Genomic DNA, 16,330 nt, shown 5'->3' on the forward strand with positions numbered 1-16,330 from the left:
GGTTCGGGTGGTTTAGTGTGTCGATATATGATAACTGAAATGTGCAGGTACTTGGACATGATTGATGTGCCATCTTTCGGCTTGCAGATGATTGGCTCCAGGCTGAGGACAGTCTGGTGCCATCGTGGGCAGAGATTTATTCATCTTCCTCCTATTCCAACCTGCCACACGTGTTTCCACCTGTAGCTTTTGCTATGCGGTTTGCTTGATAGACTGAAGGAGTTTGTAGTGGTGGGATGCTGTTTCTTTTGACATGTTTTCCCCATGCTGGGCAGGTAAGTTTATGTATTTTGGTTTATTCCTATCAGTTAGGTCGCCTTCGGTATATTTCTTTAGATAGAACTCTTGGTTATTTTGGTCTTTGGTCACTTTAAAGATAACTATATCAAGTTCAACAAGTTGTTTCTGTGCCTCATCGGGAAAACTAAGATTCTTCACGTTTCTCAACCACCCCACTTTTGCACTTTGAGCACCACAAGGCAAGTAAGGTCTAGTTTTTTGGTATTCATGAGAGGGCAGACAATATCTCCAAAAGTACATAGCAGCTCACACCAAAGCAATCTAGATAGATTGGTCTGGGATGTTCTAACTCTTTAAGTCTCTATTCTAACAGAAAAGTTCAAACTAAGCCTCACTGAGGCTTTAGTATGGGAAGTGCCTTACCATATCAACTGTTTTGAGTTTGATAGAGAAACTTGAGCCTGAACACCTCGCCACTGCACCACCCAATCTGAAAGCTACCACAAGAGAAATATGCAAGAGGGGCACAATATATAAATAAACCAGTACAACTGAGTCAACACTCTACATATATCGCGGGGAGTCCGGGGACTTGGAAAACAAACAGTGAAGACGTGCACAGGTTCATGTGATGGCACCGAGAGTAATCGTCCTAACCATACAGCAGAATCTGCGATTTATCACAGCGATGGCGCGTAGCTTTGCTAACTGCCTCCTCTGGGGCCCTTAACGGCCTCCAGGGACGGCTGCTGGCATGTCGTATCGCCCACCCCCACCTCAGGAGCCGCCATCTCACAGTGACATCAGCACAGCCCCCATTGCTGCCCCTGAAAATACGACAACCTCCAACCAGCTACAAAAAGGACGTTTGGATTACGTGTCATCTTGTGCGACAGCATGCCCACGCTTCTCTCCAGGCATCTCATTGTGATCTCTCAGAGCGCCGTGGAAACCAAACCTGTCTGTGTCAGGCTTGAATCACATGTAAAAACAACAGCGGGAGGAAGAAAAAAAAGAGCGAGAGAGAGAGAAAACATTTAGCATCACACTTTGGTCATCAGGATTATAATTTCATGCTTCTGTTTCTTGCCATCTCCATCATCAATATTTATACTGTCATCAGCATCAGTATGCCACAACTGTTGTGCCTCCGGCCGGCACAGCCAGCCAGTGAGGCAGACAGAGGAGGAAAGGCCTCAGCCCGACTCTGCAATGCTGTATTGAACTCTTATGCCACCACTGACCCGAAACAAACTCCCTCAAGACTCTGTTCATAGATGCAGCCAAGCCGGCAGTAGCTGTAAAGCAGGGTGGTCATTGAGGCTTGACCGCCTTCATTACCCAATCACATTTACTAATACTTAATCTAACCAGGAGAAGATAATATCTCTTCTATTTGCCAAACTCAATATCAGACACTCAGAGCTGACCGCTCTCTCTGGTGAGCTCATTTCAGACAGCACAAACCGAAACTGCATCCTGACTGCCACTCACGGTGACACGAGGAAGAAACAGCCGCTTTCAGCCATCTTTACTAGGAGATGATCGGATTTTCGAGCACCTCCAGGCAGCTCTCCCAATGTGCCTTCATGAACTCATGAGGTAGGAGGGGGAAGGAATCGCCTTAGTTCATTTTTTCAGGCGTCGCTCTTCACTTTAGGTCATGATGAGAATATACTCCTCAGGGGAAATCTCACCATTTCTAATTATGTCAATTCAATGGATTATAGCTTTCATTTTGTGTCATTAACCATTGCCAATCTTCCAACTATTATTCAATAATTAATGTCTGGACAATCATCATGTTCCCCAAAGGGCCAACACCCAGGCCTGGACAGAAGACTCAATCAAACCAATCATGGCTAATTATACCCACCGCGCCATCATAGGGAGCTTAGCATTTCTGCTCTGCACGGGTCAGTGCTCATGCACTCCCTGCCCCCTGGTTGCGGGGATTCAAATTGTGCCACATCATGCACAAAAACAGAATCTCAGATATCCAGGTTCTGGCGTGGCGTGAGCACGTGGCGACTGTGTGCGATACGATCCCAGCGTCTCAGATGGGTCCCTCGTCTTGCTGCATTTTGAGCTGAACGCTGGAGGTTCCTCCCACAATTCTCTGCCTCTCTTGGCTGATCGGTGACTCTCCCTTCACCCTTCAACCCGTGTACATCAGCAAGTCTTGCAGCCATCAATCAGTGACACCGCCGCTCTATGAAGAGATCAGCGGCCAGCTTGCCCTGATTAGAACAGTTTAAGTGTCATCTATAATCTCTATCTGGCTCTGGCTCTTTGTCACAGAAATGAGTGCGTGTGCATAAACACACAGGTATGCACAAACTCAGGCAGACGCCATATTTAGGGCAACAGTTACTCCCTTTGCATTCTAATGTAGCAGCGAATTAATGCAGTCCATTGTCCTTTTACAGTAAGGGGACAAAGAAAGGCAAACTACACTTTAACCAGATTAAAAGCACCCTGGCTTCATTTGGGAGATGCACAAATCATTGGGACAATATTTTAGGGGGCAATCATTTATATGCTGGACTCCTCTCATGCCCTTTGCCACCTAGGGTGTTTGTTTTTGGAGGATTTGCTTCGACTTTTATATATCTCCTCTGGAAATAATCCGCAATGGCTCCACTATTCCGACAACGTTAGAGCAGTGGGGGGCTGAGCATTATCTCAAAGTCACACCTTCCCTCTAGGCCAGGTGTGCAGGTGTAATTTACCATGTCCCTGTTAACCTGCTTGCTTGTTTTCATCAAGCTCATCGGCCATGCATAAGTGGTGTGCCTAGGAAATTAAAGAGCAGCTTGGCCTGATTCCTCAAATGACTGAAATTGCTCAGCCGGTGCTTAATTTGTGACACAGGAAGGAGTCAGTGGGATGTGTGTGTCTGTGTGTTAAATTTATCAGGTGACAGTTGAAATTTGCAAGATGACCCACATGCTATTTCTTTTTTTAAGTGGTCAGACTGTAGAAGAGGTTCAGAAAATCCTTCAGGAAAGTGTTGACTGCTATATTTTATTTTATTTATTTTTCCACCTTTCGCACATTTTAGAATTAAAAAGAAAATCTGCCAAATGTCCTTCCTTTGGTTGCCGACAATTTAGACCTTGGAGCTACCAGTGTCTAAATGTTCCCGTTACATGAACAGAGTCCATGAAGAGGAAATCAGATGAATAAAACATTCCACCTGCATCCCATTTAACTAATCTGTGTTAACCTTTCCTTGTGAATCGTGACATTGTTCAATTTTAATAACATGCATATTAGGTCAAGAGGTGTCATGACTTTGCACCTTCAGGACTTCATAGAGATCTGACCTACTGTAAGTTGTGCATTAGATTCCCCCTATTTCAAGGTCTTTACTCATTCAGTACAGGGTCTTCTTGATTTTATTTAAAATTAAAATCCCAATAATGAGGATCACAAGAAATCACGTCCCCCCATCCATAAAAACCACATCACAGAAACTAAATAGACTGCTGTCTTGTTTGAGTGGTCACAATGTGGCTGTCTTTCAGTAAGTGAGGTAACGCTTCGGTTTGTGGGGTTGGTGGGAGGAGGGTAGCAGCAAAGTTCAAGATGAACAAATTCCGGTGACATTCCGGCCTGGCTTTTGCGGCAGTGAGATGTCTTGATATTTTGAAGCGCTGCCCCGAGCTGGAGCACCTTGGCTTTAAATGCGATATCATGTGACAAGCTTTTCATGAAGCCCGAACCTTGCAGTTACTGGTGATGTTGTAAATACAGTTCACGATCAGCTAAGAAAGAAGCCTCGCTACCTCACTATTGACCATAAACCAATATGATTGGATGAAATACATGCTTTTACGAGCAACATAAAAACTTACCATCCTCTTAAAGTTTTACGTCTCTAGGCTTATTTTGGATCCAATAGAAAGGATGTGCAGTGGAATGAGGGCCCATAAATGGTATATGTCGTGGTCATTTGCTCGACTGTTTAGCTACAATGGTGTAGAAATTTATAGGTACTGTAAAGAGCTTTGAATTGCGGGGTGTAAAATGCAAGCAGCAAACAGTTCTACTTTAGCAGTATGAGAGCATGGGAAGAAATCCATACTGACACAAGCCATCTTCCAGTTAAAAACACACACACACACTTCTTCTGAACCTCCCTGAAATTCGGCTTCATTTTCTTCCTTCCAGGCATGCAAATCTGCTAAAATGTACACTGTTGGAGGGGCTTCTCGGTGCATCAACACCCCCTTCCCCTTCCCACACATAACTACAGACACACGCAGATCCTTCCAACCTTTTTCTTGTCTAATCCTGCCCCAGTGCCCCAGTTCACCTTCCTACACCCCATTAATAACCTATTCTGTCTGTCATAAAACTCAGGAGATCATCCAGCTGGTCCACAGCACACACATTGCCAGCAATCTCCTCCTGCTAGTCCCAGTCGGTTCGGATTTCTCTCAAACACTGCACATTAGCATTTAAATCCCCTCATAACCATATCATTGTGTTGCAGATAGAGGCAGTAGATCTTCATTCATCAGTCCTAATCTATCTGTTCCTTGTTCTCAGCCGGAGGGGCCCCAGGCTCTGACTCAGAGCTTAACCCACCGCGCGTAAGCCGCAAGGTGCCTGCGCATTTTCCTCCAAATCTGGGGTCATCAACAGGGGCCAGCGAGGGTAGCTGAAGCCCAACACACACACATTAACATTGTAAACTGGTCCGATTAGGGGGGGGTTTAATTGAGTATATTTGAGTGAAAGCTGCGCGTTAAACGGATCATATATTAAGCCCTGTCAACAGCTTGTGCTACAGTGGATGCTCCTCTTATCTCCAAGGTTAGATTAACTTGTGCTGAAAAAGCACACAGAACACAAACAGAAACAAGAAATACATCCCAAGGAGCTGGTGCAAAGTTTGAACTGCGCATACGGACCAAATCCAATCATGCAAATCAATAGAATTGAATCGATTCCCTGTGACACACGTCTGTCTTGTTGTCACGCGTAATTCCTGGATATCAGCCACCTTTAGAGGCCTCTCTCGGATTCCAAACGAGGACAGTTCCCAAATCACATCCGGTCATGATACACGCAGATTTCCAACATATTAGTAGTTTGTAGCGCGTGAAATGCACTTAACTGTCCGCCAGACTCTCTCTTGCGCGCACACACACACAAGCGGACACACCAGACAAACACCAGAATGTCACGAAACTGCACCCGGACTCTGAATGTCATCGAGACACTTACCTTTATTTTATTATGCTTCCATCAAGTCCTGAAACACATCTTCGCTCAAAGCGCGCGTGTCGGTACTCCGAGAGCTCTCACCTTCCCTCAAATAACAGCGTATTCCACTGCAGAGCCGCCGACGCTGTCTTCTCTCCCTCCTCTCGCTCTCCTCTCTCTCTCTCTCTCTCTCTCTCCTCCGTCTCCCTCACTGTTTCTTCTCTCTCTCTCTCCCTTTCTCTCTTTTTCTCTCTCCCTCTCTGATTGATTCACCCTTTCCAAGTGCTGCGCTTCTACCGCTGGTAATGAGAATTGTCTCAGACATCTTCAGGTGGATGGAACCACTGGTCGATTCAGAGGGGATGGGCTACACTGCCGGGACAGTTTTTCTTTAAAAAAAAAAAAAAAAAAAAAAAAAAAAAAAAAATTATATATATATATATATATATATATATATGTATATATATATATATATATATATATATATATAGTTATTTTAAATTCTTACTTTTGAAGCAAAAAAAATGTTAAATGAGTGATTTGCGTTGGTCTGCGTTGCACATAAAACCTAAACAGTCAGTTGCAAACGCGCTCGTAGCATTAAACAACCTATTAATAACGCAAAAATGGGATTACATAATAAATAAATGCATCCAATGTAACAGTAATTATCACCTTCCTATGTGTTATGATTATAATTAGTCACAGGAACCCACACTTTCGTTGCATTTCACTATTCAGCTGCGGTGTTTTTTTTTACATTTGATCCCAGAGACAGTCACGCACGTGTCCATATGCTCGCATAATCTCTATAAAATGACGGTGATGGTGCTGTTTACTGCTTGTTACAAGGAACACTGCTGCTTGGTCGGTTCCCTTGGCAACACTCACGCACACGCAGTGCTGAGCCCCACCTGTACAGCGCTACCTCGTTGGATTTGAGTCCTGCTGCCATTGTGGATCCCGTCGTACGTGTGGCATATACAGTATGCGCGCGGGTATATTGATTGGCATCCTAAGATGGAGGAAAGGAGGGGTATTGTGTTGGGCGCGGGGGGTTGAGCGTGTTTATTTCCCAGAAATTAACTTGCCTTTTTAAAGAATGTGAGCACTAATGTGATTGGTTTCAGGTGATGACAGTTTGGGCAAAGCCTCTCCGGGGATAGGTTATTAAATGTGGGAGTGAGGCGAGGTTTAAGGTCAGGTTAAGGTTGGAGGTCTGCTCGGGGTTGAGTTGTCAATCACTTCAGCAAGATATTAGCGGGGAGATGTGCGGTGGGTGGTTGAGCGTGTGTCCATCAGATAACAGAGGGTAAGAGGGAAGAGGGGATGAGTGTGTGAGTGCTGTGGGGGGATTCAGACGGGTGATTAGTGCTGGATTGATAATGTTCTATATCGAGACTCAGTGGATCACTCTTCTCACATTCTTGCACCTCAACGCCAGCACTTCATCACAGGCACGTGTTTTCATGCACACACTCCTCACACACGTGTCTTCCTTTCAGCACTGCTCCCGGCTATCGCACACACACACATATACACACATACAGGCATGATTTAGACGGGGATCAGGGTTATGACTGACCCCTGCATATTTAGTCTGGATGCAGCAACAGGGTGGCCAACCTGTTCCTCTCTCTTATTAAACATTGCACAGTGCACACTCTACGTGGCCTTGGCTGCTCTCTTCCACTTTATGCACAATATGTTCTCGCTCACTTGACCCCCACCCCCCACTTCCCCACCCCCCCACACACAAACAGCCCCACGCTCTGCAGTGAGGGTCTAGCAGCATCCACGCTCTGTCCCAGTCCTCTGTAATTCCAACAACAACGGCTCTCGCTCAGTGCTTTTTGCATTGCGTCGCTCCTTCGCCCTTCTCTCCACCCCACCCTCCCTCCTCCCCTGCTGCCTTCCTGCCTCCCTCTCTCTCGCTCTCTCTCTCTCTATTAAATTTCCAGTCACACAACAGTGCAGTGGATATCCCTCCCTCTCTCTAACTCTCACACACTCTCCACCAACACGTCCCTCCTTCCCTCCCTACTCCCTGTCCTCCTCTCCCTCCTCTCCCTCCTCCCTCCCACATACATACCTCAGTAGTCTGTGGAGGTGTTGTCGTCGTCCCGGATCTCTCCCTAACGCTTGCTCTTGATATTGACTGTTCTCTCCCCTCCTTCACTTTGAACCTCTCAATCTCGCTCACTCTTGATATAAGGCTGCTCTCTTTTCACCTCCAGTTGTCTCACCTCCCCCCTCTCTCCCTTTCTCCTCCCTCCTTGCCTCATTATTTAAAAGAGCCCCCTCACATTTCCTCCTCTTCCTCCCCATCCCACCCTGTTTGTATCTCTGTACTGCAGTGTCTGCTCAGGCTATATGGTATGGAGTATAACCTTCCCTCCCCTCTCTCTCCCTCTCTCCCTCGCTGTGGTGGGTGTGCGGGGCTCGCTCCATCAGGCCAGACTTTAACTGACTGATTGAGTGGACACCACAGGCCGATAAATGAATAAAGATGGGAGCCACTGTGAGGATTAATGTGCCTCATATGAAGACAAAAAGCTTGCCATCTAGTATTTCTGCCTCTGCCCTGTGGATGAGGTTGCTCACGCCTTCTGTGCTCTGCCTTGTATTGCTGTGTGTTATGCTGTGCTGGCATATTGGTTGAGAGATGTGCAGGCGCTCTCTTTGCCCTGGGTTATGTTTAGGTCCTGTGGCCTCGGCGGTAGTTGCTGTGCCGGGGTGAAACCTCTGCCATCGCCTTACTGCGCTGGAATGGCGTGGTGAGAGGAACTGGGGCAGATATGCCGGTGGTGTAGGGAACAGGCCTCCTGCCTTTCTCCTCCTGCCGCTCCCTTCTCACATGCTGTCTCAAGACTGAACTCTTCGCAGCCTCCGAGGCCCTAACAGAGCCCTGATCCGTATCTGATGGCGAAACAGCACGCCACAGGCTGCAGAAATCCTAACCCGTTTGATACCAAATTGAACATTCTGGCTGTCGTGACAAGCAAGCAAGGGTTGAATGCTCCAACGCTTATGGCAGTGTAGACCATAAAACACTTGGCTTTCACCCACAGAAAAACAAGAAGCTCCTTTAAACACGAAGTTAACCAAGCCTGTATCTGCAACACTAAAGCTAATACTCCTCCCTTATCACTAACAGCCCTATCTGGCAACCGCATCCATTAGGGCTCAATGGAGACATTGATCCTCCCACACCCAGGCCAAGTGGACCTCGACCACAAAGCTCCTGAAGACAGATCCAATTTTAGGTGTTATACGCTGCTCTTACCTGCCTCCTTTTCTTTTCCTCATCGTCTCTCCACATGCACCCTAATCTCATCATCACATCTTCAAACATGACCACCGCAACTCATTCGCACTACGTGGTGAGGCTGAATAATAAGACATGTCTCTCGTGCCTTTCTGTCTCTCGCTCCTGTCAACACCACCTCCGGCAGGGCGTAAAGCAAACTCTGCCACAGGCCTATAAACCCCATTATGCCGAGCAGTACTTCTTGCACCATGCTGTATAATCTTCATCTCTAGCTTATAGCCAGGCCAAACTGGCCCTTAAACTGGTCCGCTGCTTTCCTCGCGGTGGCAACGCAGACAGCAATAACCAAAATGTCACCCAGCCATCAACATTTTAATTTCAGGCCCAAACCACTTTGCAGTAAAAAGTGGTCAAACAGCACAGACTATGGGCATACTGTGTGTGAGGATGTGTCCCGGCACGTAAGGGTAACTGCACTTAATATGTGTAATCGTCTTTTTAATGCAAATGTCATGAATCTATATGAGGCACACAAAAGAAAATATCTTTACTCAAATGCTTGATATTGGAATGTTCGGTATAAAGCACTGAGTTGTTTTATGGTTAACTTGCACGTTTCATATCACATTCAGTGTCTTTGTTCCACTTTCATATGCCAGTATTTTAAAGAAACCCATTCTAAAGGTACTTGTTTTAATTTCCCGTTTTTGAAAAATGTTTAAACTATTCCAAAGTGAACTAAACTAATCAACAAAATCTTGCAGAAACAGCTGCTGTTACTGTACATCCAAAAATCAAACAAAGCCCACATGGTGCCAGGTTGTACTTTCCTTTACTAACAATTTGTACCACAGGACAGTGCAGTGTGATTTTAACCAGACAAGGCATTAAAATGCAAAATTTAACAATATGTATTATATATAATTAAAGTAGAAGAAGGTCAATTCTGCAGAGGGGGACCGCAAAAAGGACATTTAAAAGTTAGCATGCAAAGAAAAAATGTTCTTCTTCTGATGCCCAGAAAACACAACTGGGTCCATTCATGCATTTGATTAATTCTTTATCCAATTCAGGTAGAAAGGGTGGAGAAAGAGCGAAAAAGAATATTATTGTGTTGGAGCTAAAAGCACCAAGAGGAGACGAGTATATGGAGGAGAGTGGCAGGGTCAAGGAGTGCCAGAAGCAAGGCTGGAGGGCAAGGTACTTCTCTGGGTGCTTCGTGGGACAGTTGCTCTGCCAGGCCTACACTGGGCTTGGCATCACAGGAGAGAAAAAAGGCTACAGAGAAAGCGTCAAGATGGCTGATGACAAAGAGTGGATATTTGTGGGCAGCTGCCAGGGCAGAAGTTGCGGTCTGATTAATCCTGGCTGTGTCGCCTGGCTGAGGGTGTATCACGGTTGCATCAGAAGGGCATCCAGTTTAAAATCTTTGCCTAATCAAACATGCATATCATCAACAATATCATTTTCATACTGGATTGGTTGGAGCCTGGGATGAAACACCAACTGGCTCTAGTGCTGTTGGCCAACAGGGTGCCAGTGGAAGACAAAGAAAGAGGAACGGGGGAAAGCATGGTAGAAGGACGACTCGTCGATGTAGTGAAGAAGGACATGCAGAGAGGTGGTGTGACAAAAGAGGACACTAGGGACAGGGTGAGACAGAGGCAGACAATCTGCTTTAGTGATACCTAAAGGGAGCAACCAAAAGAAGAAGAAGAAAAAACATATCTTTGGACTGTGGGAGAAGGCTGGAGTACACAGAGAGAACACACAGGCACAGGGAGAAACTCCACACAGGGAAGCCCCAGTTGCCCTGTGGCTTCATCTCAGAACATTTTTGCTGTCAGATGACAGTACTGCACCTCGGTGCAACAGGTATCAAATCAAAGTGTAACTGTAAAAGACCAGCTTTTAACATGGAAATTCTACAAAAACAAACTGTTTCCCCAGAGCCATTACCAGCGTCTGCACCTCTGTGCTACTATTCACAACACTAGTTGAGAAACTGTCTCAAATTTTAAACAGTGTTACGGCCCTAGCAGGGCCTCCTCCTGAAGGTGCCTGTGTGGGCGTGTCCCACCACCTCTTCTACCTGAGGTGCCACCTTTCCCTTTTGTGCAGCTGACTCTCATCAGTAATTAAAGAGATTTAAGCCCAGGGAAAGGTGAGCTCTGGGCCAGAGTGCCATTAGTGTGGTTGCAGCTAGTGAGCTGTATGTCTGAGTGTTTGTAGCTAGTGAGCTGTGTTTTTGGTGGTTTTCAGCTAGTGAGCTGCATGTCCGTATTTGCAGTTAGTGAGCTGCTCTCTCTTTTTGACTTACTTTTTACTTTATTGACCAACGCTTGAGTTTTGTTTGTTTTCCTTAAATGGTGATAGCGGCTTGTCCGTCTCTTTTAGTTGAGCTACTTCAATAAAACTATTTAATTTAACCCTTTTGCCTCCTTGACTCCTTTTCCTGACCCGGACACTTTTTGTTACTTCCCCCTCACCGCCTAGACCCCTCAGGGGAACGTAACAACAGTTTCAGGAAATGTCTGGAAACTAGCTGGATATTCAAAACGTGGCAGAAATATTTCTAAATATGCATGAATTGTTTTATTTTACAGAACATGTTTGACCAGAAGCTGCATGAACTTGCTGAGCACTTGTGGCCATAGGAAGTTTAGTTATAAACTTTCCCTCCAAAAAAAATTCAGCAGTGCATGTAAATGTGACAGAAGCTTTGCCAGAAGCCAGACGGAGCACGGTGAATTTATGAGCTGCTTGTTTGATAATTTAGCAAAAGGTCTTAAACAGACCCAAATGCACAACACCAAAGAGGCACACAGTTACAATTCACTAGCTGGGCCCACGTCCTCATTTTAGGTTTGACAGGGTTTTAGTAGGTAAAAGTGAATGCTTTGACATGAATTGAGCTGCGGTTTGGGGAAGGAATCGAAGGGGACTGGCGATGGCTCCCAGGCCTGGCAAATCCCCATGTACTAAATAGAAATGAAGAAGTTAAAGAATTGAGAACAAGGAGGGAGGGTGGGGCACGTAAATGAACAGCTTGCAGAACAGGGGGAACCTATGTAGATGACAACCAGAAGGAGGGTGTTTGGAGGCGATACATAATCTCAAAGAGAGAGAGAGAGAGAGAGAGAGATTTCCATCAATGCGATATTCCAACTAGATTTAACAAGGAAATAAAACTCTAAAAGAGGAAAACAGGAAGTTACTGCAAGGCAGATAACACACTGAGGCATGAAGACAGGGAGAGGGGAACATGAAAACTAGAACTACAAAGGAGTACAACAACTATTTGAATTATTTAAAAAAGGATCAGGACCACATATGTACTTTTTGTTGTCTATACATATTTTTGGGAAACTTGACTGTACTCGGTGTGTTGTGGAATATCAAAAGCTCAGTTACTTCTGCTGACAAGCTTAGCTTTTCTTTTTAATATAATTAGTTTTTGTCATTTGACCCAGAATTAGAGAACGTGAACTTTTCTTTTTACTGCAGTCAGATAAGATCTCCCCGGAGAAAACGTGTTTCACTCTGAACATGAGATTTTTATAAGGTTTGATGTGTGACAACACTGCTCAGCTTGACAAAAGCATCTATCCTCTCTCCGAGGTGTATGCATCCACACATCAAACAATCTTAACGTCTTAAAAGCGTACTGTACAACTGCACAGAGCAAGTTCACGTATCCTTCCATTATCTGGCTTCACTTACCCTAACGTCGGCAGGTCTTAGAAAGGTGGTTATCTATTTAATAAGTTAACCCAGGGTTCATCAATCTAGGTAGAAGCATGTTCATATAAAAAGGGTGATTTTGGCAGCTTCTGACCAATCACAGCTGTAGACAGGCCTACTGACAGCTTAGCCCTGGACTTAAAACTACAATCATGGAAAAATATAAAGAGGTAAAACACAGAATACAGACCAACAGCAACACAGCTGCTGCAGACAAATCAGCGGTATCAGTGTCTATAACAGGACAAGCACAGTGCAGCGGTGTAGTATTGAAAACACACTGTAGGAATGCTGGAAAAGATCGACTATATTAGGTTTAACCTATTTGAAGACCAGACAGAGTTCTGGTAAAAATGCAGACTGTGTAAGTAAACAAACTTATCAGCACGTATCATCTCTTTTATTTATACGTGGGATGTATTAATCTGATGGATTACAAACGTAATTTCATTGGGGGCATCCACTGAAGCTGCTTGTCTGAATCATGACATCGGTGAGCGTTGTCATTTTTACACTGCGTAAATTTGAAAACACACTTTGAAAAAATTGCTAAAAACAGACATTTGCTCGCCGATGTCAAAGCTTTTAGCTCGGTGGTAAGTTGAGGAATCAAACGTGGTTGGATTTAAGACATCATTATTCACAAAACATAGACTACATGCTTATTCTTTCACCTGCAGCTGCAGTGAAATTTAATCGTCTGGGTATAAAAACAATAAACACAAAATACTGGTGGTGGCTAATTGTACCCCTCAGCTTCCTAGTAGATATGGTATGAATTTCAAAATTCTACATCACCTTGTTTTCAAGTTATTGCATTTACAATGCAAGAAAACTTGATCTCTTACCTATGACCTTGAGGCCAAAGTCAATGAGATTCAAACTCGATCAAGATTTTTAGTAGATACACCTATGGTATCCATTTGAAACTCCTAGGTTGCTTCTTTTTAGAGTTATCACATTCACAAACTTGGGTGTCCATGTTGTGTGCTCGCCCACCTGGCAGGTTAAAAATTCTATTCAAGCCACAGCTTACATCATGTGTTCTATGATCTAAGCGTCAATGTAGAACAATAAAAGTGTTATAAAATTATTTGTAGAAAACAGGAAAAAAACCCATCAAGGAACAAAGTTGTGTCCAAGAATCTATGTTTACTACTGACGCTCACCAGAAAAACAGACGCGCGCAACTTTTGACCCTCCAGAAATGCATGAATAAAAGTCTGAAGGAATGGCGATGGCATTTTGCAAAGATCTGATTGGTCGGTGGGTGCTGATTTCAGACCTGCTTATATCTAATCTCGAGGAGGAGGAGGATCATGTATGAGGTGCTGTGACTGCTGTGGCTGTGGTATACAGTGTATACCTGACTGTACGTGGTAACAAAGTTAACTTGGCAATGATCAAACTATCAACAGCTGCAGGGAGCTTATTAAACACCCCCCATCGCAGAGCTTGGCCTGTAACAGGCTGGTGACCTGTCCAGGGTATATATACCACACCTGTTGTCCTAAAATATGTCAGCTTGAATAGTCAAATTTGCACCGACAGAAACAAGTCTGGGTGCTTTTAGAAGTGAGAGTCAAGGGAAGTCTTCTTTTTCAAGTTAACATTTGAATAAAAATGCATGAAAAATGTTACTTACTACACTTTTAAATATTTACTTCTCCTCAAAAATTTTGGAATGTCTCATTGGAGTTGGGAGCTGGTTGCTGCCTTATAGGATGTGCATTTGTAATAGCACTTGATCTCTTTATAAACTTGCAATAAAATGACAAGTTCAGAAGTGGCATGCTCTGAGCTTTATATCATCTGAAGCTGCAGTGCAGCACTGTGATATAGTGGCATTCTTTAAGGTATTTATGGAGCCCATAGATAACTCACCAAACAGGCTCTGTGCTGAGTTTACTTAAGCTACATCAAGCTATACACGTCAGCCATACTTTTTGTTCTCTTTGTCAGGCCACTCTTACCATTGTGACGACCGCTTTCCCCATCTCGTTAAACTAAATGCGCCTGAACTGAAGTCCTGAATGTTTGCTGTTTTATTTTGAAGGAGATCAGAAGTCGACTCATCTCCTCTCATCCTTCATACTTGCACTGCCTAAAGGGAAGGAATTTGAGTTTCACAGAGTTTGGTTCACCATAGATAGTTAGGTGAGTTTAATGGAGGTTGAGATCACACAGCCTCCTTGGTGAATCTGGAAACTACTAGGAGGAGCTCGAGGAAATAATGTAGATGTACATGGGTTACCACGTCCATAATTATGAAACGCAGCTTTCCTAATTATGCCGTGATTATAAGATTTTAAGCTCTTGTGCAATTAAATGTCTTCATTTTCACTCCAGGAACTAATTTGCACATTTTCTAGTTCTAGTTCTGCAGTGCTCATGAAGTTCTTTTTATTTACCAAACTGTCTAGCTCTGCAACTAAATGAATTATATTTTAATGTTTAATTGGCCATTGAAAAATTGTCTGTCAGGGCTAAGTAAAGGACACACTGGTGGTGTATAGTTTCATCTACAACCAGAAGAGAAACATCAAATATTCTTCTTCTGAGGGGTGCAAACTAAAACCACAACACTAGTGTTTAAGCAAAGAAATGTGCAATAATTTGACATCATGTGATCGCCAGATAATTAGTCCATTGCATCATAAGCAAGAGGAACATGACTTAAACTAATAACTCACCAAAACCCTCGTGATATTTTCTGTATAAGACAGTCATCATTGATTTAATGCTTTAATTACCGAATGCTTCTTTGTGATTATTGCTTTCCCAATTGGTGTTAAAGTTAATTTCCTTAATGTATTAAAATACAAGGTTAAGGTTTTCAGAATATCTAATTATAACTCTTTTATATGCTAATATATGCAGCAAGGCTGTCAAAAAACCTTATTGCATCATGTTTATTTGAATGAACCACACGTCATTTTTTGCACAGTGCAAGCATGGAAGGGAAACCGAATTTATTAATTTATTATTCATGACCACAGAAAACACCAAAACAAACTTTTTCTGCAATGTTCCATCTTAGAAGAAGCTGTAAAAGGGTTGACAGCCACACTATTACTTATTATTCTCAATGAAAGGTAAAGGGTCACATGATAACACCCATATATATTCTTCTGCTGATTAATTAGGAGGGGCTTGAGCCTATTCCAGCTGTCAGAGGTTGAAAGATGGGTTACACCATGGGCAGATTTCCAGCTGATTTTAAAGGTACTTTTCGTAATGAGCGCAATGAATTTGTAATACAATATTTTCACCACCAGGGGAGAGAATTTTACCATGTGGGTTCATTAATTTGTTTTCTTTTTTCACCCCTTTAGTCTTACTTCCATTACCTGCAGATGCTTAGTGTTCAACTGGGATGTTATTGAAATTTTTCCTGGTTAAATTAAGTTTAAACAAATAAAGATTTTTTTCTCACTGCACTGTCTTGTGCTACAAAGAATTCATGTTCAGTTATATCAACTTTAGCGTAGTACAGAAATCATGTTTTGGATATGAAGTCACAGCAGCAGTTTCCTCACATTTTGTTGACGGTTGTAATCTCTTTGGAGAAAAAGGAAATGTCCATTTTATGCAATTGTTTTGCATGACTAGTAAAATTAATTTTTGGAAAACGCCAGCTGACACAGACAGGAAATGCGCGAGTAAGAAACACAAGGAAGCAAACTGGGGAATCACCGCTGATGGCATTTGTGTCCATGTAGTTCGTGTACTAACCGCTTGGCTATCAGCTCCCCAAGTAGTGATTTGGTAAACTTATTATGTTTGTCTATACATTTAACCATTTTTATTCCATATGAATGAATTTGGCTGTTAATAACTTGGATACCTAAAAACCTA

The 16,330-nt window shown here is 43.5% G+C and overlaps 1 protein-coding gene across 2 annotated transcripts in view; it reads right to left on the reverse strand.

Moving 5' to 3' along the window:
* Nucleotides 1-7,664, reverse strand: part of lrrc4ba (leucine rich repeat containing 4Ba) — a 45,739-nt gene extending 38,075 nt beyond the window's left edge. The window contains exons 1-2 of one of the 2 annotated variants that reach the window (XM_082531924.1): nucleotides 7,550-7,560; nucleotides 5,479-5,846 (exon numbers count right to left, since the gene is read on the reverse strand). The gene's annotated coding sequence lies outside the window, so the exon portion shown is untranslated. Of the gene's footprint in view, nucleotides 1-5,478; nucleotides 5,847-7,549 lie in introns of both variants that reach the window. The other variant, XM_082531926.1, reaches the window with a different exon arrangement.
* Between the last annotated feature and the right edge of the window lie 8,666 nt (nucleotides 7,665-16,330).

The sequence above is a fragment of the Aulonocara stuartgranti genome (assembly GCF_965226115.1).
Source record: "Aulonocara stuartgranti genome assembly, chromosome: 4".
In the NCBI taxonomy this organism is placed as follows: domain Eukaryota; kingdom Metazoa; phylum Chordata; class Actinopteri; order Cichliformes; family Cichlidae; genus Aulonocara; species Aulonocara stuartgranti.